The sequence below is a fragment of the Erpetoichthys calabaricus genome, chromosome 7, assembly GCF_900747795.2.
Source record: "Erpetoichthys calabaricus chromosome 7, fErpCal1.3, whole genome shotgun sequence".
In the NCBI taxonomy this organism is placed as follows: domain Eukaryota; kingdom Metazoa; phylum Chordata; class Cladistia; order Polypteriformes; family Polypteridae; genus Erpetoichthys; species Erpetoichthys calabaricus.
This window is the reverse complement of record NC_041400.2, coordinates 17,277,354-17,304,528: the sequence shown is the minus strand read 5'-3', so window position 1 is coordinate 17,304,528 and position 27,175 is coordinate 17,277,354. Positions and strand designations below refer to the sequence as shown.

The 27,175-nt window shown below is 42.3% G+C and overlaps 2 protein-coding genes across 2 annotated transcripts in view; one reads left to right on the top strand and one right to left on the bottom strand.

Moving 5' to 3' along the window:
- Nucleotides 1-10,104, bottom strand: part of npy1r (neuropeptide Y receptor Y1) — a 33,547-nt gene extending 23,443 nt beyond the window's left edge. The window contains exon 1 of the mRNA XM_028805981.2: nt 9,456-10,104. The gene's annotated coding sequence lies outside the window, so the exon portion shown is untranslated. The remainder of the gene's footprint in view (nt 1-9,455) is intronic.
- A 3,074-nt stretch (nt 10,105-13,178) lies between these two features.
- The window catches only part of LOC114644399 (neuropeptide Y receptor type 1-like), a 101,438-nt gene continuing 87,441 nt past the window's right edge, over nt 13,179-27,175 (top strand). Inside the window, exon 1 of the mRNA XM_051929828.1 lies at nt 13,179-13,436. The gene's annotated coding sequence lies outside the window, so the exon portion shown is untranslated. The remainder of the gene's footprint in view (nt 13,437-27,175) is intronic.

Genomic DNA, 27,175 nt, shown 5'->3' with positions numbered 1-27,175 from the left:
AGTCTGGCTCCGCGATGGAGGGACATTTTCTCTCTTGTGATTTCTTCTATGGGCAGCATGGTGGCACAGTGGTAGCGCTGCCTCGCAGTTAGGAAGCCCGGGTTCGCTCCCCGGGTCCTCCTTCTATGGAGTTTGCATGTTCTCCCCATGTCTGCGTGGTTTCCTCCCACAGTCCAAAGACATGCAGGTTAGGCGCATTGGCGATTCTATATTGTCCCTAGTGTGTGCTGGGTGTGTGTATCCTGTGGTGGGCTGGCACCCTGCCGGGGGTTTGTTTCCTGCCTTGCGCCCTTGTGTGGGCTGGGATTGGCTCCAGCAGACCCTCATGATCCTGTAGTTAGGATATAGCGGGTTGGATAATGGATGGATGGATTTCTTCTATTTCAGGGGTTTCTGGTGTTTTTATCCATTTAGCTGGTTGACCAGACTTCACGAAATGCAAGACGACATGGTCGTTCATCATGTTTTTCACTTTGTTCACGACCGCTTTGTCAGGGTGGTTCTTCTCGAAAAAATCCTGGCACTCGTTCCATTTTTCCATGACGGCTTTCATTGCATCACTTCTTATGCTGCTCCTGCTGGAGTTCAGCAAGTTCCTCCATCGTCAGCTCCTCCTTGTGATCCAATACCACGGAGAATGGGAAATCATTGGCGCGTATGAACTGGAAGGGAAACTGGCCGCCAGTTTTTCTGTTCGCCACCAGAGCGTGTGGTCATGAACAGATGAGAAATTTTAGTGAACTTTTTGATCTAACAGGATTTGTACGTGTTTGGAAATGTTCGTGACCTGAGGTTCTACTGTATATGTATCCTTTAACCCCCAACTACTTTCTTCAACTTTACAGTAAAACATAACATTCTGAAACACTGAACAAAATATAAGAGCCAGCCCAGGATGTCATGTGAGTTTTCGGTGGTGCCCACTAACACAAAAAGGGACAATTTAGAATCAGCGATTAACCTACCCACCCTGTGATGGACTGGCGGCCTGTCCAGGGTCTTCTGCTGCCTTGCGCCCTATGCTACCTGGGATAGGCTCCAGTATCCCTCACGCCCCTGTTCAGGACTAAGCAGGTTAGAAAATGAGATTAACCAACCATGCAAGTTTGGGGATGATGTGGAAAGAAACCCACAGTGCCCAAAAGTAAACCCCCATAGATATAGAGAGGATATGCAAAGTTTTCTGGGTACCGGATTCAAACTCATTCATCTCCATGCCAATGCCGTGCCACTCTGTTTTATCCTTACTGAATAATATCCTGTATGCCACATACTCCTCAGCTGCTGCTGCTGCTGACCATTTATCTCCTGGCCCCCAATTAGATGGATTAGGCTCGATATAAATAACATGTGCAGATTCCTGTTGAGCTCAAGGCTCGCTTTCAGGAGAAGGAATGTAATGTAATATGCAGGCCCCCATGCCCCCGCCATTAAACTTGAGGCCGGACCACAGGTGTGTGGGAGCTCTCCTCCGAGATCACAGCCTCATGACTCACATTATAAGAGCACTTTAAGGAAATAAACAAGAGGAGCTTTCACGTTATCTTTCTTTGCAGTTTTCATTTTCAAGTACTACTCCTTGTGCTCCCATGACAACCTAAAAACTTGATGTAAGAGGCGTATGATATTTACGGCTCACAAATGGTTGTAGATGTTTCAGCGGGGTATCCTTGCCGCTTCATAAACACCCATTGCCGTCACTCGTCCTTCTTCTTTGGAAGCACTCAAATAATTCAATGAGAAAGCACAGGACTACCTGAAGCGAGACTCTCAAAAATGTGTTGCTCGGCTTAATCTCGCCACCACCCGAGTGCTCCCATTAGGTGGCCTTTCGAGTCTTTCAAACTCCACTTGTGGATCTCTGCTCTCCAGCACTTCACTGTTCCTAACCTTATCTAACAACACAGGACATGATCGCTTTTAACAAGATTAGCTGCCTTGCGTGGCCTTTGGGATTTTTTTAACAAACAAACTAAGCAGGCAGCACATGAAATTGCCTGTCCGACAAATCTGTTTTTAATTGTGGAATTCTGCAACCCGGAATTTGACTGTTGCTGACAGAAGCAGAGAAACGGGACAAGATTAGGATTTTCAGTAGTGGTTTCCTGTTGAGGTTTGTGGTGGTACTCGAAAAAAAGTTGAAAATATCACTCCAATATTCCAGAAAGGAGACAAAATGGATCCTGGTAATTACAGACCACCAGGCAAAATTATGCAGTCTACTAACTGTGCTACCTGTGTAAGATGAGCTGAAATCCAAGTAATCAACATAGATATCATCTGCAATGGGTATGTCTCGGTTGTATACCATTTGATATGGGATTCACAAAAGGTGTTAATGTTTATGATGTGCCATATGTTAGAAGGAAAAATGCAATGAATTTCATAAAAATGATTGTGATGCACCATCTTTTGGAATAACAGAGACATAGCAGCCGGATGGACACACAGACAGAGATACAGACACTTATCCTTTTATTAAAGTGGATTAGCTGTGCTATCCGTCTAAGATGAGTTGAAATCTAAGTAATCAATGTAGACCTCATGTTAATGTTTGTAGTGCACCATGCAATGTGGATGCCTCTTTCATATGCCATGTGTTAAGGGATTTGTAAAAGCAGTGTTAATGTTTATGATGCACCATCTGTTGGAATGACAAATGTAATGTATTTTACAAAAATGTTTGTGATGTGCCATCTTTTAGAATGACACAGACATAGCAGCCGGATGGACATACAGTCATAGACAGAGACACGTATCCTTTTTGAAATCTAAATAACCAATGTAGACCTAAGCGTTAACTTTTGCAGTGCACCCTGAAATGCGCATGTCTCTGTTACATATCATGTGGTATGGGATCTGCAAAAGCAATGTTAATGTATATGATGCACCATCTGTTGGAACGACAAATGCATTGAATATGCCTCTGTTATATGCCAAGTGATATGGGATTTGTAAAAGCAGTGTTAATGTTTATGATGCACCTTCTGTTGGAATGACAAATGCAATGTATTTTATAAAAATGTTTGTGATGTGCCATCTTTTGGAATGACAGAGACATAGCAGCTGGATGGACACACAGTCAGAGACAGAGACACGTATCCTTTTATTAAAGTGGATTAGCTGTGCTACCTGTCTAAGATGAGTTGAAATCTAAGTAATCAATGTAGACCTAAGCGCTAACATTTGCAGTGCACCCTGAAATGCACATGTCTCTGTTACGTTTCATGTGGTATGGGATCTGCAAAAGCAGTGTTAATGTATATGATGCACCATCTGTTGGAATGACAAATGCAATGTGTATCTCTCTGTTATATACCATGTGATATGGGATTTGTAAAAGCAATGTTAATGTTTATGATGCACTATCTGTTGTAACGACAAATGCATTGCATATGCCTCTGTTATATGCCAAGTGATATGGGATTTGTAAAAGCAGTGTTAATGTTTATGATGCACCTTCTGTTGGAATGACAAATGCAATGTATTTTATAAAAATGTTTGTGATGTGCCATCTTTTGGAATGACAGAGACATAGCAGCTGGATATACACACAGTCAGAGACAGAGACACGTATCCTTTTATTAAAGTGGATTAGCTGTGCTACCTGTCTAAGATGAGTTGAAATCTAAGTAATCAATGTAGACATAAGCGCTAACATTTACAGTGCACCCTTAAATGCGTTTGTCTCAGTTACATGCCATGTGGTATGGGATCTGCAAAAGCAGTGTTAATGTTTATAATGTAACATCTGTTGGAATGACAAATGCAATGCGAATGTCTCTGTTATATGCCAAGTGATATGGGATTTGTAAAAGAAGTGTTAATGTTTATGATGCACCATCTGTTGGAATGACAAATGCAGTGTATTTTATAAAAATGTTTGTGATGTGCCATCTTTTGGAATGACAGAGACATAGCAGCTGGATGGACACACAGTCAGAGACAGAGACATGTATCCTTTTATTAAAGTGGATTACCTGTGCTACCTGTCTAAGATGAGTTGAAGTCTAAGTAATCGATGTAGACCTCAGTGTTTATATTAACAGTGCACCATGCTATGTGTATGTATGTCTGTTACAGGCCATTTTAGTCTAGGACTCATAAAAGAAGTTGTTACCTTCAGAGTGCACTACTGAGCCCCTAACCCCCAGACGCATCCACGTTAAGACAGTCCCAGGTGCAAATACTTTTTTTTATTATTCACATGTACCTTTATCAAATTCCACAACACAATCTTCAGTTCACAATAGCCCCTTCTACTCCCCCAGGTGAGCTTCGCCATCTGCCTTAAAACTCTGACTCAACTGGGTGAGGTAAAGTGGCTTCTTAAATGCTGGATCCAGGAGTGCTTCCTGTGCCATAGCACCGAATGACAGAAGCAGTTGCAGGTCACTCAGAATCCCCATGAAACAAGTAGTCCTTCTCTCTGCAGTGCCCTCTGGCGATACCCAAGGACCCTGACAAGGTCTACAAGGACTACAAACTCCATGGATCCCTGCGGGTGTCTATACTGGGTACATGCCAGAGGAGCACTGTCATCTACTGTACCAGGGTAGGAACTGCTCTTGACAAACAACCTCATCCAGTCCATCTATTAAGTTTTCACCCAGGTAGGAATAATAATGAAGGGTCATCCCCGCTGGGGTTATGCCTCCTTTCTCACTGTCCTCCCATTAAAGCTGGGCAAGGATCACCTTCCATCACTGTCGGGATGCCAGTCCATCCACCAAGACACTTACACAGTGTGAATCTCGGAAGACTGGAATGACAATACAATTCATTCGTCTTAAGAAAAGGATAGGTGTCTGTGTGTCTGTCATTGTGTCTGCCACTAATGACACGCAGGGATTTCTTTTGATTTACCTCGGATGACTAGGAAGTGCACAGTGCCAACCTTTTATTCCGTCGCAGTGATAAAATTAACACCATGCCCTTCTGAATCCCTAAGAGACTCAGAATATTGACAGTGCACAAATTTCTTTTGATTGATCCGCAATCTCGGATGACTAGGAAGTTCATGGTGCTGACTTTTAATTTTGTCATAGTGATAAAATTAACACTGTGAACCTCTAAGCCTTTATCAATAATAAAAAATAAACCATGTGCAGAGATTTGTTTTGATTCATCTGTGAGCGCCGATGACCAGAAAGTTCACAATGCTGACCCTTTATCCCAAAATGGAGACAACATTAACACCGTAAACATCTGAGTCTCTAACACTACTAAAGAATACTATCACCCATGTGTACCAATTTCTTTTAATTTATCCTCACTCTCAGATGGCCAGGAAGTGTATGATCCAACTTTTTATCCTGTTGAAGTGATATTGACAAACTCTGAGTGTGCAACACTAGTAAAAAATACAAACAACTACGCGCTCAGGTTTATGTTAATTTATCCACAGTCTTGGAAGACCAGGAAGTGTATGATTGGAGTTTTGATCCTCTTGAAGTGATCATTTTATTACCAAGAAAATTTGGAGTCTGCAACAGTAGTAAAAAGTATGGACAATTACATTAACAGATTTCTTTCCATTTATCCACAATCTCGGATGACCAGGAAGTTCACAAAGCTGACCTTTTATCCCAAAATGGGACATCTGTATGTCCTCTCTCACCACATCCATAAACCTTCCTCTTTTCCTCTTCCCTGGCAGCTCTATCCTTAGCATCCTTCTCCCAGTATAACCAGCATCTCTCCTCTGCACATGTCCAAACCAACACAATCTCACCTCTCTGACTTTGTCTCCCAACCGTCCAACTTGAGCTGACCCTCTAAGCTCTGTCTCCTGCTTTCTGGTCAGTGCCACCATCTCAAGCCCATATAACATAGCTGGTCTCCCTACCATCCTGTAGACCTTCCCTTTCACTCTTGCTGATACCCATCTGTCACAAATTACTCCTGACACTCTTCTCCACCCATTCCACCCTGCCTGCACTCTCTTCTTCACTTCTCTTCCACAATCCCCATTACTCTGTACTGTTGATCCCAAGTATTTAAACTCATCCACCTTCACCAACTCTACTCCCTGCATCCTCACCATTCCACTGACCTCCCTCTCATTCACACACATGTATTCTGTCTTGTTCCTGCTGACCTTCATTCCTCTCCTCTCTAGAGCAGATCTCCACCTCTCCAGGGTCTCCTCAACCTGCTCCCTACTGTCACTACAGATCACAATGTCATCAGCAAACATCATCTGTCTAATCTCGTCTGTCAACCTGTCCATCACCATTACAAATAAGGAAGGGCTCAGAGCCGATCCCCTGATGTAATCCCACCTCCACCTTGAATGCATCCATCGCTCCTACCGCAGACCTCACCACTGTCACACTTCCCTCGTACATATCCTGTACAACTCTTCCATACTTCTCTGCCACTCCCGACTTCCTCATACAATACCACAACTCCTCTCAAGGGCCCCTGTCATTTGCTTTCTCCAGGTCCACAAAGACACAATGCAACTCCTTCTGGCCTTCTCTAAACTTCTCCATCAACACCCTCAGAGCAAACATCACATCCGTAGTGCTCTTTCTTGGCATGAAAGCACACTGCTGCTCACTAATCATCACCTCACTTCTTAACTGAACTTCCAGTATTCTTTCCCATAACTTCATGCTGTGGCTCATCAATTTTATCTCCCTGTAGTTACTACAGTCCTGCACATCCCCCTTATTCTTAAATATCGACACCAGTACACTTCTTCTCCACTAAACAGATGGCCGTTGGCACTATTTATGAACATGGTGGATGTTGCAGCCATCGCTGCCTTCATCGTCTGGGTGGGGAACTTCCCAGGCTGGAAGTCATCAGAACGTGACAGACGTCACCGGATCACAGCTGGGGCTATGTCTTGGTCATGTCACACATGAAAAGGAGAGCTGAAACTCCACCATTGCAAGCCCCAATGAAAGCAGTATTGACCCTTATGGGAGTGCGTAAAACTCCTCTTGTAGATGTGACTGTCCAATGCTCAGGTGGAAAATCTATTCAGAAAAAGGTGACACAGACAGGAAGGTAGCCTTCCTCCTGTTACATGCCAGCATGCACTGGGCATAGCATGAAGCAAATGATGTGCGATGACCTCCTGTAGTGTGTTTAGTTTTAATTATTTTATTTACTTTGCCCTGAAAGACAAAATAAAATTTAGCAGTTTTGAAGAGTTTACTTTTAAAAGATAAAAGAGAAGAATATGTGAATAAAAATTGTTGACGTTTGAATGACTGTTTGTTCATTTCAGTCTTCTTATATAATACGCTACCGTGTCTGTTTGTTTGTCTGTGCAGGATTTTAAATCACCTGAAGCTCGCAAACCGTTTGACCTATTGACCTGAAATTTGGTCCACATATACCACGTGACGTCTACTATTTGCTTTCGGGGTGATGATTGACCTCTAAGGTTATTCCACTTTTTATTTTATTGTATTGCAGAATCAACTCTCGGCAGCGGCCAGCAGGGCAGACGTGCGGCACGTGTGTACGGGCACCATTTTCATCCCTACCACCTTCGCCATCACTTCCCCTATCTCTTCATATCTTAACTCATTCTTGAGGTAGATTGAAGACTTAAGTGCCAGCTTAAGTGAAAAATTAAAGAAAAATGTACTAAGTAATTGTAACACAAACACGGATTTAATCAGTTTTAACGCAAAAAGGTGCCCACGAAAGAAGAGAAGAAGAGGACCACTAGGGTGGAGAAAAGAAGATCTGCTCAGGAAGCAGCAAGCGCATCAACTTCTGAGTAAACGAATGGTAAACGTACAGAGAAAGAGGATGAGAACTATAAGTCAAGTTTATTCCATCCATTATCCAACCCGCTATATCCTAACTACAGGGTCACCAGGGTGTGCTGGAGCCAATCCCAGCCAATCAAGTGTATTCACTGCACGTTATTGCGCAGTGCGCCGTTACTGGTTCTTTTATATTCATCCATCCATCCATTTTCCAACCCGCTGAATCTGAACACAGGGTCACGGGGGTCTGCTGGAGCCAATCCCAGCCAACACAGGGCACAAGGCAGGATGCCAACCCACCGCAGGACACACACAAACACACCCACACACCAAGCACACACTAGGGCCAATTTAGAATCGCCAATCCACCCAACCTGCATGTCTTTGGACTGTGGGAGGAAACCAGAGCGCCCGGAGGAAACCCACGCAGACACGGGGAGAACATGCAAACTCCACGCAGGGAGGACCCGGGAAGCGAACCCGGGTCTCTTAACTGCGAGGCAGCAGCGCTACCCACTGCGCCACCGTGCCGCCCCTTTTATATTCAAAATATGCAAATTAATTGTACATTTTCTAAAAGAATAATAATAATCTATATTTTTCTTTACATGATATTATGTACATAACTAATAATGCTTTGATAAGCAATAAGTTATTATTATTTTGCTACAATGATTGCTTCTTATATTAAATTATCCTTGGGGTCCCCAGGGACCCCAGTCGGCAGTTCATGTATGTAAAATATGTCGGTAAGATGAATGTTAAGAAAACTTACTGGACATATGCAGCAAGAGTCCTTTTGAAGTCACGACATATTGGTCTTTCACAAAGCTGTCACCATGCATTCATGGTTATCTACTGTATGTTGATGTGTGAACTTGAGAGCAAATGGTGATGTTTGAATTCATTTACACACAAGAAGCAGCAGTATAGGAAATGGAGTGTTTGCAGGACTTGCTGTACATAACGTGCCTGTGGCTCAAGTAAAGAGTTAACTCTTTTTTCCTGCTGAGTTATTTGAAAAAATAAACCAATACCGGACTCTCCACTAGACTGAGCACGTTTGAGAAGGTGAGTACTCAGCCTGTACGTCAAAACTCTTCAATATGAGTCAAATACTTGGCGATTATCACTCTGCCGGGCTTGCTACTTGGGATCATCAGGAAAACTCCATGGTGTCATTCTGGCCGTACCATGCCGTTAATTGATTTATTTTGCGTAGCGCTGTTACAGATTTCGCACTGTCGCGTGTATTTAATAATGACGAAGAAAAACCCTTCAATCAAACCGATTTCGGTCATATCAGGGATGATACCGAGCTCGACTATAAGCCCACCCTGTGAATGCTGACAGACGCAGTTGCGCTATATACGCTGAGATGATCATCCATACAATTAGACGATGTAGCCTAATATACGAACATTCGTAAAATACTTTACAAAGTTCGTTTAATAGAGTTAAACTAAAAGAACGGAATACCGTGCGCTCTAAAAAGAAACAAAGAAAACGAAATCTGACAGGAATGTCTGTGTCATAATAAAACGAGCGCTGGATACTGTACTCAGATACAGAAAATGCTTAAAGGATTGTATTTAGGCAACGCATTTTTCAGACTTTTCAGAATTAGGATATAAAAAGCGATGTATATATTATATGCATTGCCCTCAGCTCGATGATGCACAGCCAAGTGTCTACAAGCCCCCAGCCCCGCTGCCATACCTTCTCATCAGTTCCGTTGGCTCATTCCCGTTTCTCTGCGAGATCTTCCCACTGATTATCCGGGTGTTTCACCTTCCAGACCCTTCGGGATTTTTCTTTCTTTCTTTTTTTTTTTTTTGTTTTGTTAATTGTCCTCTGGCATATAACGCGTCCAGATGTTCAAGGTGGACTCTCTGCTTCTCATGTCTCTCCGTGTGCTTCAACTAACAGACGAAATCTGCCAGTGCCGTTAACTTTTACCGCTGTAGTTCCCTTTGGCTTCCCAGTGTGGCACCCGAGAATCTCAGCAATGTTTAGCACCCCCAAGAAACTATGATTTATGTCGCGATGTCCTCCGCTTCCATGCTTGCTGTGCCATGGCGATGCCGCTAAGCGAACTTCCAAGATTTACTAACTGTGGCGCACACTACTGTTTTTGTACGGCGAGCAGTTTTTTTTTTTAAATTCCGTACATTTTGTACATTTCAATTCATAAAGCACAGAATAAAAGACCCAGCTGTGGCACAGAGGGTGCTTACACGTTTTCGTCACACGACCACCAAAACCAAATGCCCGCCCCTTTAAACCAACTCTTTTCTAGGTTAGCTCTTTCCTGCTCGTGTTTGCCTCTTTAGTGGCATTCGGAGAAAATGCTGAACGCACACCGGCAACTTCAAGTTAACGGATCAAGTAAAAGACGAACGTTAAAAAATAAAATAACAGGCAAATGGAATATCATTTTTGTGAATCCACTGTGTAGTGCTCATTTCTGAGAAAAGTCGTAGCAGATCTGCGGAGGGCAGGACCCCTTGAACTAAACATTGACGTAAAGTAAAAAAAAAAAAAAAAAGGCGCCCGGACCGCAAAGTCATTTTACCCCTAAGGTTCAAGTTAGAGTATGAGGCGTGCATTGTGTTCGCCTTATAAATAGCATGTTTAAGGTCAGAGAGCGACGTAATGGCGAGTAGCTGCGGCTACACATTCCAGGGGCTGCACACACTGCCTGCTCATCCCTCGTGAAGCTCCCATTTCCCAAAGACTTCCTTTGTATTGTATGCGACGATGCCGTGAAAGACTTACAAACACGGACACGCGTACACACGACTGGCATTCATTGCGAACAGTGCCAGTGTGCCCAGCAATAGATTGACAGGGTTACGTCCTGCCTTTCGCCCGATGCTGACGGGTCAGACGTACCCCCTTCAGGACTCGGAATTGGATTTTGTGCTTAAATAAAATACAATGGAAGGATGGACCGGCTCAGAAAATTAATTCATTTCTCCTATTAATTTGCATGGGCTTTGGTTTGCATTTGGTTTCTTGGCGCAATTGAGCGCTTATCACAAACCTGAAGGTCTTTGATGTTCAGGAAGAAGGAGGGATGGGGATGGTTTTGGGTATACGGGGACTGGAAGGTAGAGCACGCAGCTAAAGTATGGCCGTTATTCTATATACACAATACCCGTTAGATAGTTAGAAGAGACTTTGGAATCGAAAGGCTTAAAAACACACTGTTTCTCCAAGTAGATAGATAGATAGATAGATAGATAGATAGATAGATAGATAGATAGATAGATAGATAGATAGATAGATAGATAGATAGATAGATAGATAGATAGATAGATAGATAGATAGATAGATAGATAGATAGATAGATAGATAGATGAAAGGGTCTATACAGAAGATATATAAAGCTATAAAAAAGACACTATATAGCAGATAGATATGAAAGATTGAAAGATACGATGAAGTCTACATACAGTATACTGCAAACTGGTCACAACTGATGAATGGGCTTTTACATGGAGGGGTTATTTGGAAAACATCAAACAATAGATAGATGAGTTCAGAAACTGAATTAACTTCTGTTAATTGTATTTGCAAGGGTCTGCCACTTTGCTTCATTGGCATAATTCAGCACTTAGGACAGCACCGGAGATTTTTGATGCTTAGAAATAAAGGGGCACGCTGCTGAGCCCTGGGTGCCATTACATAGATAGATAGATAGATAGATAGATAGATAGATAGATAGATAGATAGATAGATAGATAGATAGATAGATAGATAGATAGATAGATAGATAGATAGATAGATACTTTATTAATCCCAAAAATACCTGGGATCTATCTATCTATCTATCTATCTATCTATCTATCTATCTATCTATCTATCTATCTATCTATCTATCATATAGCACCTCTAAATTATCTATCTATCTATCTATCTATCTATCTATCTATCTATCTATCTATCTATCTATCTATCTATCTATCTATCTATCTATCTATCTATCTATCATATAGCACCTCTTAATTATCTATCTATCTATCTATCTATCTATCTATCTATCTATCTATCTATCTATCTATCTATCTATCTATCTATCTATCTATCTATCTATCATATAGCACCTCTAAATTATCTATCTATCTATCTATCTATCTATCTATCTATCTATCTATCTATCTATCTATCTATCTATCTATCTATCTATCTATCTATCTATCATATAGCACCTCTAAATTATCTATCTATCTATCTATCTATCTATCTATCTATCTATCTATCTATCTATCTATCTATCTATCTATCTATCTATCTATCTATCTATCTATCTATCATATAGCACCTCTAAATTATCTATCTATCTATCTATCTATCTATCTATCTATCTATCTATCTATCTATCTATCTATCTATCTATCTATCTATCTATCATATATCACCTCTAAATTATCTATCTATCTATCTATCTATCTATCTATCTATCTATCTATCTATCTATCTATCTATCTATCTATCTATCTATCTATCTATCTATCTATCTATCTATCTATCTATCTATCTATTCCAGTTACGTACTTTACAAAATGCTAGATTTATCTTGGATAGGAGACCTGGGTTCGCTTCCCTGTCCTCCCTGCGTGGAGTCTGCATGTTCTCCCCGTGTCGGCGTGGGTTTCCTCCAGGTGCTCCGGTTTCATCCCACAGTCCAAAGACATTCAGGTTAGGTGCATTGTCGATCCTAAATTGTCCCTCGTGTGTGCTTGGTGTGTGGGTGTGTGTGCCCTGGCGCCATGCCGGGGATTTTTTCCTACTTTGTGCCCTGTGTTGGCTGGGATTGCCTCCAGCAGACCGCCATGACCCTGTAGTTAGGATATAGCGGGTTGGAGACTGACTAACTGACTGACTGACTAGTCAGACGAAACTTTGAAATCAAAAAGGAAATAACTGACTAGAATTGAACTTTCACAGACGGTACAAGATAGATAGATAGATAGATAGATAGATAGATAGATAGATAGATAGATAGATAGATAGATAGATAGATAGATAGATAGATAGATAGATAGATAGGGCACTATAGGAGATATAGACAGATCGATCGATTCAAACGGCAGATCGAGAAAAGACAGGAGGTTACTCCAACTCTAAACCATGCCGTGTCTGCCCCAGTTTACAGAATTCGTTTCTCTGTTAGTTGAGGAGGACTGCTGGCAAGCAGTCGATTGATTTCTCTGTTTCGTCTTATTTATTTATTTATTTATTTATTTATTTATTTATCATAGACAGCAGATGGCGCACGATTTAAAGGGAGTTCTTTTAGCATAAGTGAAATGTATGCTTGTCATATTTTTCTTAGTTTCAAGCATTTCCAATCGTAATGGCATTTGCTTTACTTTTTTTTGTAAGCTTCATTGCCTTTTCATATTATGGTTTCCACCTAATGTCGCGGGTATTCAGAGAGCCTCTTTATCACTTTCACGTTAATGTACGCCGTTAATGAACGCTTCACCCTGATGAATAGTTTTTTCGTGACTCGGTAAATATTACACCATGTGATAATATAAAGGTGGAGTTGGACTTTGAGGGCGCCGCCCCTCCCGGCTTCTTGTAGCTGCGCTGAGAGCAGAAACAAAATATCAGCGAGGCTTTCATCAGTTTGTTTCTGCAGGTTCTGCACGAGGTATGACCCGGCGCTGGCGGCTCTGCACACCCGAGGTAAGATTTATTGACACCTTTCCGTCTAAGCGGCTTGTCGGTTGTGGTTTTCTCTGTGGAGCTCCAATCATTCACATGTGTAACGATTTTCTGCTCGACATGGCAAACTAGTTGTGCGCACGCTGACACGAGTTTTGTTACCTGAGCTCAGAGGATCAATGCGGGATCGGCGGGGAGCTTCATAGTTTGCTAAACCAGGACCAGCCTGACTTCTGATCCACGCGCCTGCATTTCTGAAGTGTTGTCGTCTGCTGTGGCCAAGTAGTAAAATTCAGAAAGCTAACGAACGCCGGTGAGCGAGTGAGCGAGCTGGGGCTTCTTAGGTGCTTCTCATTTGCAACATTTTTTATCCCTGCGGAGGAACAGCCTTGACCGTTGAAACCAATAAAGCCAAAGAAACCTTTTAAGCTTTCGTTTCATGGCCCACTTTAATGGACTCGCAGTCATTCACCCGAAATGATGCGCTAATTAATTTCGGTATTACTGGGCTGCGGCTTGTGACTGACATACAGTACAAGAAATCGGTTAAAGACAGACAGACAACATTTTTTTATTAAAATACAGAGAATAATTTTCATTTTTTTACTCTGGTGTGATATCAAGTTTCAATATGATTAAAAAAAAAACAGCGTGTCGACAAGCTGGCAAAGGTTCGCGTTTAGGGCATCTAAGAAGGCAGGCGTAAGCGGACGGCTTCAAGATAACGTGTGTGCGCTTTGAGAATGACAAAAATGTGGAAGGGTCGTGATGCTTTTTTAAAAATATTGTACAAGTAGTCATAACATCACTTCATTAATAATAAAAACGATAATATTAATTGGTCATTTACACCATTACTCCACCACCACCAGTTTGGACTGTTGACCCCAGGCAGTTGGGTGTATGGATTCATGCTGCTGGCACCAAATTCTGATCCAATATCCTCAGACCAGTTCTTCCAGTCTTCAGTTGTCCACTTTTGGTGATCCTGTCCCCACTGCAGCCTCAACTTTCTATTCTTGGTCCACAGAAGTGGAAACTAACATGGTCTTCTGCTGTTATAGCCCATCTGCATGAAGGTTCCATGTGCTATGCATTCTGAGATGCATTTCTGCTCGCCGCAATTGTACTGAGAGATGATTTGAGTTGCAGTAGCCTTTCTCTGAGCTTGAACCAGTCTGGCCATTTTCCTCTGCCCCCTCTTATCAACAAGGCATTTCTATCTGCAGGACTGCCTACCGCTCACCGGGTGTTTGTTTGTTTGTTGCACTGCTTTGAGTAAACTCTAGAGAGAGCTGTGTGTGGAAATCCCAGGAGGTCAGCAGTTACCGAAATACTCTAACAAGCCCATCCGTCGCCAACAATCATGGGTCATGGGGTGAAATCACCGAGATCACTTTTTTCCTATTCTGGTGTTTAATGTGAACATTAACTGAAACTCCTGACCTGTATCTGCATGATGTTCTGCATTGGGCTACTGCTGCATAATTGTCTGATTAGGTAATTGCATGGATAGATTGTAGTCTGCAGGGGGCGCTCCAGCTCCCCAAACACCTGACATGGACAGATGCAGCCACAAAATCCAGCGCAAATAGAGGCTTTTAGTTTGGTTTTCGTGGGAAACTCTTACAACGCTTATTTCCCACGCCACAGCACAGTGTCAGTAAAGCAAAAAGCAACTTCCAGCAACACATTGTCTTCTCTTCCACTCTTTCTTCACTGCCTCCTCCACTCCTCCAGCAAGCTTCATCCTCCTCCTGCTGACTCTGGCTCCCTGAGCTGAGGCAGCCGGCTTCTTGGAAGTAATCCCCAGAAATTCTCTCAGGTCTCCTTAACACTTGGCCCAGGAGCATTTCCAGGTAAGGCGGGAGACCCACAATGTAGCGCTGTCTAGTCCCCACAGCACCCCCTGGTGGCACCTATGGAACCCAACAGGGCTGAGCCAAAGAACTGTAATTCCCATACTGCCCTGCTGGAATCCGGGACACTGCTGCAACCCAGGGGGCCTGCCATCTGGCATTCCAGGGAAGACAATGCCCTGCGCATGTCATCTCCCCATGTCCTTAAGGCATTCCAGTGGGATAAGGCTGTCATATATATATATATATATATATATATATATATATATATATATATAGTAATAAAGTGACAAAGACAGATTATAAATCTTTGGGGCACCATGAGGGCCAACCCCATATATTCAAAATAAAACGCATGGCATAGGGCACTAGAAAACAATGAAATGTCAAAATGACACAAGTCTCCATCAGGCTGACCAAGATGGCATTGCTTCTGGTGATAAAAGTTCTGGGCAGGAAGAGGCGGGTCCAGAAACAGGAAGTGATGTCTGAGGTGTCATGGTTGTCAATCCTCTGGTCTGCAGAGAGAGGAAGAGAAACAACATCAGTTGACAGCGCCCTCTGGCTTTCTGGAGGAATATTACAATTATCTGAGTCCTTAAACTATCTCCTATTTGCAATGTATATATACTGTATATGATTTGTATCATATATATATATATATATATATATATATATATATATATATATATATATATTGTGAAGCTCGGGGCACATACAGCTGCCCTATTCCGACACAGACAGGCGGGACACAAGTTTTACTAGACAGCACACGATTTATTTACATTTGGGAAAGCGTTTCTTCTTCACTCCCCCAAAGCACAGCACAGTCCATACAGCACCACAGTCCCTTCTCTTTGCCAGTCCTTCCACCTCCACTCTTCCTCACGAGCTTCGTCCACTTCTTCCCGACTCAGGCCATTGAATACTAGTGGCTGGCCCCCTTTTATAGGACACCAGGAAGGACTCCAGGTGTCAAACAACCTTCTTCTGGCAGCACTCCTGTTGTGGTGGAAGTGCTACCAAGCAGGGCTCAGCAAACGGGCCCCATCTGCTCCAAACCCATGGCTCCACTGCAAGCCAAGGGGGCTGCCCTATTGGTCCGGGGAAGAGAGTGTCCTGGAAAGAAAAGCTCTCTCCCCTGGTCCTTCCATTGTCAGGGCATCCTGGCTGGATAAGGGCCCTGGCTGTCCACCACAATATACACACACACACACACACACACACACACATATATATATATATATATATATATATATATATATATATATATATCTTCTTCTATTGGCTGCTCCCGTTAGGGGTTGCCACAGCGGATCTACACATAAATATATATATATATATATATACAGTAAAGTCTTGCTTATCTGACCTTCGCTTATCCAACATTCTGTATTATCCAATGTCCCACCGCAAAAAAAACCCCAAAAAAACGTATCAATCGGCAACAAGAACTGCAAGTTGTGAGTGTGAGCGCAGTCTATTTTTTGTTGCTAAGTTCATTTTTTCAGTTAATTTTTTCAGTTGTTTTGTTGTAAAACATGATCATTAGGTTCGTAATGTATAAAATTATAACATAGTTTGACGTTTAATAGGCTTTTTCTTAACACCTCCCATTATCCGACATTTTTGCTTATCCGACGTTCTGCCAGCCTGTTTATGTCAGATAAGCGAGACTCTACTGTATATATATATATATATATATATATATATATATATATATACAGTATATATATACACATACATACATATCCATCCATCCATTATCTAACCTGCTATATCCTAACTACAGGGTCATGGGGGTCTGCTGAAGTCAATCCCAGCCAACACAGGGCACAAGGCAGGAAATAAACCCCGGGCAGGGTGCCAGCCCACCACAGATACATACATAAATCTACTCTCTATATATAAAATCCTAAGCCTAAAAGTACAACAATTTTGTGCAACGATTTTATGTGACGTTTTTATGTCACGTTATGTCATGTCACGCACCACACAAGATGAAGATCATACAGCACGGCAGCAGCAGTAAGCCAGCAGCTAATCAAACAAAGCGGAGGTTAAAAAAACTGAATTTGTTTCCCATTGTATCACCATTTAAGAGGGGGTTTTGGAGGAGCGACCACATCTTTATATATTATAGAGTGTAAGGTCAGGCTGTTATATTGACCAAGATGCCTTCAAATAGATGGATGGATGGGAGACAGCCTCCCAGGACATGTGTTCCTCCCATACACTGGATTGCAGCATCCCACTGCTTGAGTTCCCCCTTGTGCATCCTCCTGGCAACACGGGAGCTGTAGTCCAAATGGACAACCTTGTTGTTTTACATGACTGCCACTAGTGGGTGCTGCCAGGAGAACATTCTCCTCTCCTAGAGAAGTTCCACCTGACTTGGTAGTGTGTCTTGTTGGGGTTCAACTTGGAGACAGTACTCGAGGGTCCAGGTTGAAATGGAACTGCTCCATCTTCCCCAGGTGAATCAGAGTTATGAGAGGAAGAAGAGGAGGAGGACAAAGCTCTACCTGGGAGGAGTGGAGGATAAAGAAGGAAAAAAAAGAGAAAATGCCTTATGTTTATTGTGGTTGGAGGTGTTGATGAAGATATTTTTTTAATTTGATCCCTGGCTTTGTGTGGGTGGTCTTGTGTTATGCTCTGTACAGGCTACTGTTTATATATATATAACCGCATATGGGGCAGCACAGTGGCAGTGGTAGTGCTGCTTCTTTGCAAGAAGGACACAGATGTTCAAGTCCTGGGTTCTCCGTATGTGGAGTTTGCATGTTCTCCTTGTGTTTATGTGCATTTACTCCCACAGTCCTAAGACATGCAGGCTATGCGGCTTGCCGATGCTAAACTGGCCCCCAGTATGGGCTCAACCTGTGATTGGCTAGCACCCATCCAGGGTTTGTTCCTACTTTGTGCCCATTGCTACAGATAGGTTCCTGCAACCCTGATCCAGATAAGCAGATTTAGGAAATGGATATACTGTGAATGTACAGAAACACATATAAATAATCTAGCATAGGAAAACAAGGAAGTTTTACTGTACAGCATGAATTTAAATTCCAAGAGTTTTGCCAGTATCAACACAAGGTTTTGTTTTTTGAAGTACGATATTGAAATCATAAGTAAACAATTGTTACCACATTGTTTTTATTGAAGTTTTATCTTACGGGCTAAGCAGGGCAATATACTACAGTTATAAAGTAAGGTGTGGAATTTGTGATCTTGTACCATGAACTCTTTCAAGTCCATCTGCCCTCACACACCCACTAGGAAGTGTTATGGAACTGACAAGTTTTATTATAGCAAAGAGGTGGAATCTTTCTTTCTTTCTTTCTTTCTTTCTTTCTTTCTTTCTTTCTTTCTTTCTTTCTTTCTTTCTTTCTTTCTTTCTTTCTTTCTTTCTGAGATGCAAGTGTAACATGGCTAAGTTTATCTGAGATGTCTTCTTTACCTGTGTGGACTTGTTCTGGAGAGTACTGACTGCTCCAAATGGTTCAGAAGCGTCTATTTAGTGATGCAGTCTGAGCCGTGCTTCCCAAGTTTCTCCTGAAAAGGTCTGATTTCTGTTCACACTTCCTACAAAAGTAAGAAGTCAAATGTCTCCTTTTTGAACCGCATGCAGTACTGAGGGTGAACAAATTGAACAAAAAATAATAAAAAAAAGGTTTAACTCTGTGCATAAAATATAATTATAAATGGAGCAGTTTACCTTTATACATCTCCATAATCTTGTAAATGTGTCCCCCTTGACGCTTAGACCCTCGATTGACGATACGGGGGTTGCGGTATCTTGCGTATCATCAAGTGCCATGAGTAAATGACTCATGATCAGTTTGAATAGTGGATTCTTGGTGGTGTGATAGCACACTGACACTGCGAAACTGTTTTGAAGACCAGGTGGGTATGGGGTTGGGTGGTCCGAAAGCAAACTAATATACAGAAGCTGTTTTGGATATGGGTAGGTCCCCCTCGGATGTCCAAAACCACGTTGATATACAGAAACTATTATCTGGTTTTTAATTAGCAAGTGGGTATGGGGTTGGGTGGTCCCCTTTGGTGGTCTGAAAGTGGACTAATATACAGAAGCTATTTTGAACATGGGTAGGTTCCCCTCAGAGGTCCAAAACCACGCTGATATACAGAAACTATTAAACTGTTTCTTAAAGAGTAGGTGGGTATGGGGTTGGGTGGTCCCCCTTGGTGGTCTGAAAGCTGACTAATATACAGAAGAGATTTTTGGACATGGGTAGGTCCACCTCGGATGTCCAAAACCATGCTGATATACAGAAACTATTAAACTGTTTCTTAAAGAATAGTTGGGTATGGGGTTGAGTGGTCCCCCTTGGTGGTCTGAAAGCTGACTAATATACAGAAGAGATTTTTGGACATGGGTAGGTCCCCCTCGGAGGTCCAAAACCACGCTGATATATAGAAACTATTAAACTGTTTCTTAAAGAGTAGGTGGGTATGGGGTTGGGTGGTCCCCCTTGGTGGTCTGAAAGCGGACTAATATACAGAAACTATTTTGGACATGGGTAGGCCCCCTTGGAAGTCCAAAACCACATTGATATGCAGAAACTATTAAACTGTTTCTTAAAAAATAGTTGGGTATGGGGTTGAGTGGTCCCCCTTGGTGGTCTGAAAGCTGACTAATATACAGAAGAGATTTTTGGACATGGGTAGGTCCCCCTCGGAGGTCCGAAACCACGCTGATATACAGAAACTATTAAACTGTTTCTTAAAGAGTAGGTGGGTATGGGGTTGGGTGGTCCCCCTTGGTGGTCTGAAAGCAGACTAATATACAGAAGAGATTTTTGGACATGGGTAGGTCCCCCTCGGAGGTCCAAAACCACGCTGATATATAGAAACTATTAAACTGTTTCTTAAAGAGTAGGTGGGTATGGGGTTGGGTGGTCCCCCTTGGTGGTCTGAAAGCGGACTAATATACAGAAACTATTTTGGACATGGGTAGGCCCCCTTGGAAGTCCAAAACCACATTGATATGCAGAAACTATTAAACTGTTTCTTAAAAAATAGTTGGGTATGGGGTTGAGTGGTCCCCCTTGGTGGTCTGAAAGCGGACTAATATACAGAAGCTGTTTTGGAAAGCATTAGGTCTCTTGTGAAGGGTCCAAAACACATTGATATACAGAAGCAGTATCAGAGAGCAGTGGTCTCCCTTGGAGGTGCTTGGTGAAAGGGCAGATGTTTTCCCTAAATATGGGCTGGCAGCGGGGTGGAGTGTCGGCACACACCTGCGCATATCCATTCATCGCCGGTACTCATGAAGGCATAAGTGAGAAGTGGCGGCACTGCACACCATTGTATTTATTTTAGTACACCAAGTACTGCTGCGCATTATGTGATGTGATATCATAAAAAATGCAGAAAGTCCAGCTGTGGCCGGTGTGTCAATGTCACTGTCACAAAGTGCAGAACATAAAACTGGAGCCTACAGTGCCACATGGGCTCTTAGCAAAGATGTTCTTAAATACTGCGAAGTTAGCCAAAGGGGGTCTCCTTGAGGTCTAAGGTACAATGTTATCTAGTTTTAATGTCTTTTGTGTCTGGGTTATTTGCTTCAAACCATGCAAGATTTTAGAAAATGATGAAGGGGTTATGAGAAAGATCTGGAAGAGAACAGGCCACTCAGCCCAGCAAAGCTCACCAGTCCTATCCACTTCATTCTTCTAAAAAAACATCAAGTTGAGTTTTGAAAGTTCCTAAAGTCCTACTGTCTAACACACTACTTGGTCACTTATTCCATGTGTCTGTGGCTCTCTGTGTAAAGATAAACTTCCTAATGTTTGTGTTCTTGATGAACTCATTTTAGTGTGCCAGTCTCGATCCACTGGACTAATTCCCTTCATAATTTTAAAAACTTCAGTCATGTCTTCTCTTAATCTTCTTTTACTTAAACTCATCCCCTGTAGCCCTGGAATGAGCCTAGTTGCTCTTCTCTGGAGTCAAATGCTCAGACAGCTTCAGGCTGGGGCAAGGGTCCACCATTAGCACAACAAGGACCAGAAGCGTACAGCCAAGACAATGTTGGAGTGACTTTTTGAGAAGCCTCTGACTGTCCTTGAGTGGCTCAGTGGAGAGACCTGAAGATGCTGAAGACACTTCTCATAACATCAAATAGAGCCTGATAGGATCTGCCAGGAAGAATGGAATAAACTGCCCAAATTCAGATATGCAAAGCTTGTAGAGACTTACCCAGGAAGACCTGAAGCTGCAGATTCTGCGCAGGGCAAACATTAGGATGCCTGAGGGGAGTCATGGTCTTGGAAGATGAAGGCGAATTATGGCGTGAGAAAGCAGTCAATGAAGAGAACAAGAGCAGTTAATGGACTCATTGGGAGAGTGGCGATGGTGCCGTGGGGTCACATGTGTTGGTGTTCTGGGGAAGGACCAGCTGGGCATGTCTTCTTATGTTTTTAACTGTGAGTTATTTATTGCTTTTATGAATGGCACCATGATTATCTTTGCTTTTTATTTATTTATTTATTTATAATAAACAATTGCATCTTTGCACCATAATACCATCTGTAATAAATCTGACACATTTTGCCCCACTTCTATCCTGTTTCTGACCACTGCCTTGTCTTAGTCTGCTCTAAGTTTACAAACTACAGATGCTCACATAAAAGAAGGAGCCAATGGTCAAGGCTGCAGGCATTGCAAATGGTGGCAGCGGTGGGATGGACTAGAATCGGTGAGAGACAAAAATGGAAGGACAGTCTGGAAAGACGAGAGTGAGAGAGACCTAACGCCTAAGCCTGGAAAGTGAAAAGGACAATGGGAAAGGTGCTATATAAATAAAATTTATTATCTATATATATAATTCACAAAGTCGCCGCCAAAGGGGGAAGACACCCATGAAAGCACGCACACCAAAACAAGACACCCATGAAAGCACGCAGGAAGAGGCGTGGATTCACTAAGCCGCCGACAAGTAGGAAAGAGCCTCGCCCACCAACTCTATGACCATTGGATACGACGACAACTCACAGAACCACGCCCACTAACTGGGACGCGACGCCTCGGAAAAAACGGCGTCATTTATGTTCATCTGTTGTACGCTACACATGGACCTCTGAGCCACCTTGAGTTGGGGGCAGCAAGTCTTTGATAGGCTGCAACAAAATGATAAAAGTACGGGCGCATTTTTTCACACAAGCTGTGTGTGTGTGGGTGGGTGTTAGTTAATTTGTTACTCGAAGGATTTCAAGATTTAATATGCACAGGCGGTAACACTGCAAATGCAGCCCAAACGAACCAAAAATCTTCCACAGTCTCCTTACTGTAAAGCAGCAACACTACCACTGCGCTACAAGACAGAGAATGCCGTTTCAAGAATGCACCAGGCTCGATTTTACTTTCACTTCTGTTTGGACAACTGTGTCGTTCAGAAAGTGTTCACCCATCAATACATAATTATGCGACATATGATACGCCGTGAGTTGGCAAGAGCCACAAGGGTTCAGCGGTGTTTCCCAAACTCGGTCCTGCTGAACCCCTGTGGCTGCAGTGTTTTGTTCCAACCAGATTCCTAATCATTAATGCCGGTGAAACTCATCAGGGATAAGTCGGTTTTTCAAACGCAGTCGTGTAGCAGATTAGCTGGATGTAATAATCCGAGATAAATGCGCACCTCCGCGCTGAGTGAAAACACAATGTATATTGCTGCAACAAAATGATGAAAGAACGGGCGCATTTTTTTCACACAAGCTGAGTGGGTGGGTGTGTGTTAGTTAATTAGTTACTCAAAAGAATTCAAGATTTAATATGCACAAGCGGTAACACTGCAAAAACAGCCCAAACCAGGAAAGACAGCTGGCAAAAAGTCACCAACAAACTAAACGCGTGTGCATTGTACTTACTGAAAGCAGCGTTACGGATTTTGCAAATGTTCATTTTTTTCCCTCTGCTTAAAAAACATTGAAAAACCGGCGTATACTACGCCTCGGGTTGGTTTGCAGCGTGTAAAACAGTTTGTTTGTCGCGGATAATTTACTATCCACACAAGGAGGAAACAGGAAGCGAACCCACAATCTTCCACTGTCTCCTTACTGCAAAGCAGCCGTACTACTACAGCGCCACAAGGCAGTTAAAGAAGTTATATTTATATTTTTTACACATCACACACTAGAAGCTGCTGACGAACCCTTCTCTTCATTGTCAGTCTGTAGCTGCGAAAAAATAAAAGCAATACAAGTTTTAACAGACGTCATTGAAGTGTATCATAAGTTTCTGTAACGTTAATGAAAATGGCCAGGAAGTGTCACTACAGAGGTGAGTGTTAAATGCTTCGAAGCTTCGATACGATTTCCGACACAATTGCTTCAAACGTGTTGATGCTTCGTGAGGCTTCACTCCGCCCATCACTACTCACAGGTTACTGAACGAGAAATCAGCAGACTAGCATGACGGATGGGGCGTAATGGGCGTCCTTCCCCTCTCCTCTGGATTTTTCAAATGTTAATTTTTTCCCTGTGCTTAAAAATCATTAAAAACCCAGCCTGATTATGCGGCGTATGGTACGCCGCGGGTTGGCTAGTTGTTATTATTATTATTATTATTATTATTATTAATGGCAGGAAAAATGTATTACACCCATAGTAATTTTTTAGGATGGAATGCTCCTAACGGACAAGAGCTGAAGAACACTGGTGCAAATGGCACTAGAAGGCAGGTGTCTCAGTGGGCACCTTCAAATAAGGTTCAGGTATTTCATAAATGAATACTTGAGAGCTTTAAACTAGCGGTGCTAGGTAGAAGGATCAGGACAAAAATGCAAACTAATATGACCAAAAAACAAACAAGGGAGTGAAGAGAAATAAAAATAAATGAAAACAGTGGCCAAACCCACATGGATCCCTATCATCATCATCAACATCATCAATCCATTCCACTCAAAGAGTCGCTACAGATGTGAAGACAGTTTAAAGAAACCTGAGGCCTGTGTCTCACTGAGCTTAGAGCAAGAAGGAGAGTTGAGCAAAGGCAAACCTCTCTGGAAAAGGAGAGATAAGTTGAGAACATATTAACGAGAGACTAGGGAGGCAGAGTCCATTGTATAACTGGAGACAAACTGGAAAAGTAACAAGAGAGAGAGATGAAGTACGCTGGCACAAATGGCACTGAAAGGTAGCTGTTGCAGCAGGTGCCTTCAGATAAGGCTTTTGGGTAATCTGTAATTGAATACTTGAAAGTCTTAAGCTTGCCATACTAGGGTAAAGGACCAGGGCAAAAATACCAACTAAAAAAAACAAAATATGACCAAAAATAAACAAAGGAGTGAAGAAAAATTACAAAAATTTAAACCCAGGGCCAAACCCGCATGGAGCCGTAACAGAATCAACCCACCGCATTCAAAGCAGTCCTGCCAGACCTGAAGACGGTTTGAAGGAGCTTCGGGCCTGGGGCTCATTAAGCTTTGAGCCAGAAGCTGAGCTGAAATACCTGGATGAGAACGGGTTAGCGAGAGACGAGAGACTAAGGAGGTGGAGTCCATTGAATAATTGGACAGGTAGAGAAGTCGGAGAGTCAGAAGCGTTCATTCCAGGAGCGTCCAGAGACGCAGCAGGACTCTGTTCTCTTTTGTTCATTTGTAATTTGTTCTCTCCCTTTGATTATCCTTTCCTCCTGTGTGCCTTTCACGTTTCATCTATGGCATCATTCCGGGTAGGATGGCCACTAGAAGAGCACCACCACCTGCACTTTTCCATTTCAGTTTCCATCTTGCAGGGTTAGAACTGAAGTGGACTTTTCATCCCTGGCAATGCTGTGGCGTTTTTAGTTTAAATGCGCTGGATAAGTGTGTCCCTGAACTCCTTTTATGATGGAAATTGACATTATATCTGTAGACTGTCTTTTCAAACTTTTCCGCAATCGTGCCTTTAATGTTGCATTAATGGATTTTTTTTTTCCAGTTGCTTCAATGTGAATTTAAAAATGCGAAAGCTTTAATTTTTCTTTCCTGCACTCGCTCTTGAGCTCTTTCACCCACAGACATAATAAGCCAGAAAATGGACTGAGGATGAATTGTGCTTTTCAATATCATTTTCTGCTATGTGCACCATTACTTTCTTTGTGAATATTTTTATATTTAACCCATTTCCATCATACAAATAATTATGTTTACTAGCAGGCATTGGCAAGGCAGAGCAATTTTCCTGTTATTTACAGTGCCTACTAAAAGCTGCTGTAGATTTAAGGAATGGATGTTGAGAAATGGCTGCATGTGTCCAGATGGTCTTGTGTTTCAGCTCCCTCACTTAAGAGGGTTTTTGTTTTTTGTCATTTCTTTGTGTGAGAATTTTTTTGCACATATTTTTGTCCATCCATCCATCCATTTTCCAACCCGCTGAATCCGAACACAGGGTCACGGGGGTCTGCTGGAGCCAATCCCAGCCAACACAGGGCACAAGGCAGGAAACAATCCTGGGCAGGGTGCCAACCCACCACAGGACACACACAAACACACCCACACACCAAGCACACACTAGGGCCAATTTAGAATCGCCAATCCACCTAACCTGCATGTCTTTGGAATGTGGGAGGAAACCGGAGCGCCCGGAGGAAACCCACGCAGACACGGGACGTATTTTTGTCATTTTTTAAAAATTTTTGTTAATATAAATATTATTGAATTATGATTTGGTGTTTATGTATTTCATATGTGGGTACAGATGAGGACAAATTTGTTGGTACCCCTCCATTGCAAAAAAAGAAGAACCCATAATTGAAACTGACCAAAGTAATTGGCACCCATCATTGTTTATTCCATAATTATTCCATAAGAAGAATCTGGATTAGATGTTGGGAAAGTTTAGCTATTAGCTATCCAATGGGGCTTGTTGGACTGAATGGTCTCCTCACATTGGTCAAATTTCTTATGTTCTTTTGATCTTGGCGTGATGACACCACACACCTCAATAGTAAAGAGAACACCAGACCAGTGGCGTAGCGTAGTAGGGGCAGCAGGGGCGGCACTTTTAGGGGGCGGCAAAATTTCACAATAAATTATAATAATATCTTGTAAAAATTTGAACCATACATAAATAAGGGGGCGGCGGAATTTTCCTCCGCCCCGGGCGGCTGACACCCACGCTACGCTACTGCACCAGACCCTCAATATCTGCAGCTTAAATAAGACAGTCAAGTCCGCCTTCATACCCCCTGAAGAGGCTCTAATCATTAGCACCTAATAACACGTGATCCTAATGTTATAGAAGTGGTGATCAATGGAGGGGTAGACTTACAGTATCTTTTCTACATGACATATATGCATTTTGTTAGTTTAGAGTATGAGAATGAATACATCATGTCGGTTTGTTCAGGTACAGCATATCACCTGTATCTCTAAGCACTGCTTGTGTGAAGATCTAATGCTCGCCTGTTCAAGTACGCTGAAAAGGTCATCCGTTTCCATGGGGTGCACTTACTTTTTCACATGACTGTATGATGGGCTGAATGGTCTCCTCACATTTGTCAAATTTCTTATGTTGTTACGTTCTGACCGATACGTGTATTTTAACTAAGAATTGTTCACAGTGCTCAGTGCCTGCACTTAGAGGAGAGTGCTGTACAAAAAATAAGTTGGAATTGTAATTGTAATATGTTACTTACTCTAGAAATAATTGTAATCTCATGTTTTCATGCAGAAGGGAAAGAAAAACGTTCATGATATAATAGGAGCCAATACTGACCAGTGCTGTACAATGGAAAACAATGAGAAAAACATCCTTGAAAATAATGGAAAAAAAAATGACGCTACTCGTGTCGTACAATTCATAAAATACAACCTTAAATATGTACAGTGATCAAGGCTCCTCAGTGGAAGTGCATTACACCGGAACCAATCTATTTACGCTTAATCAATCAGAT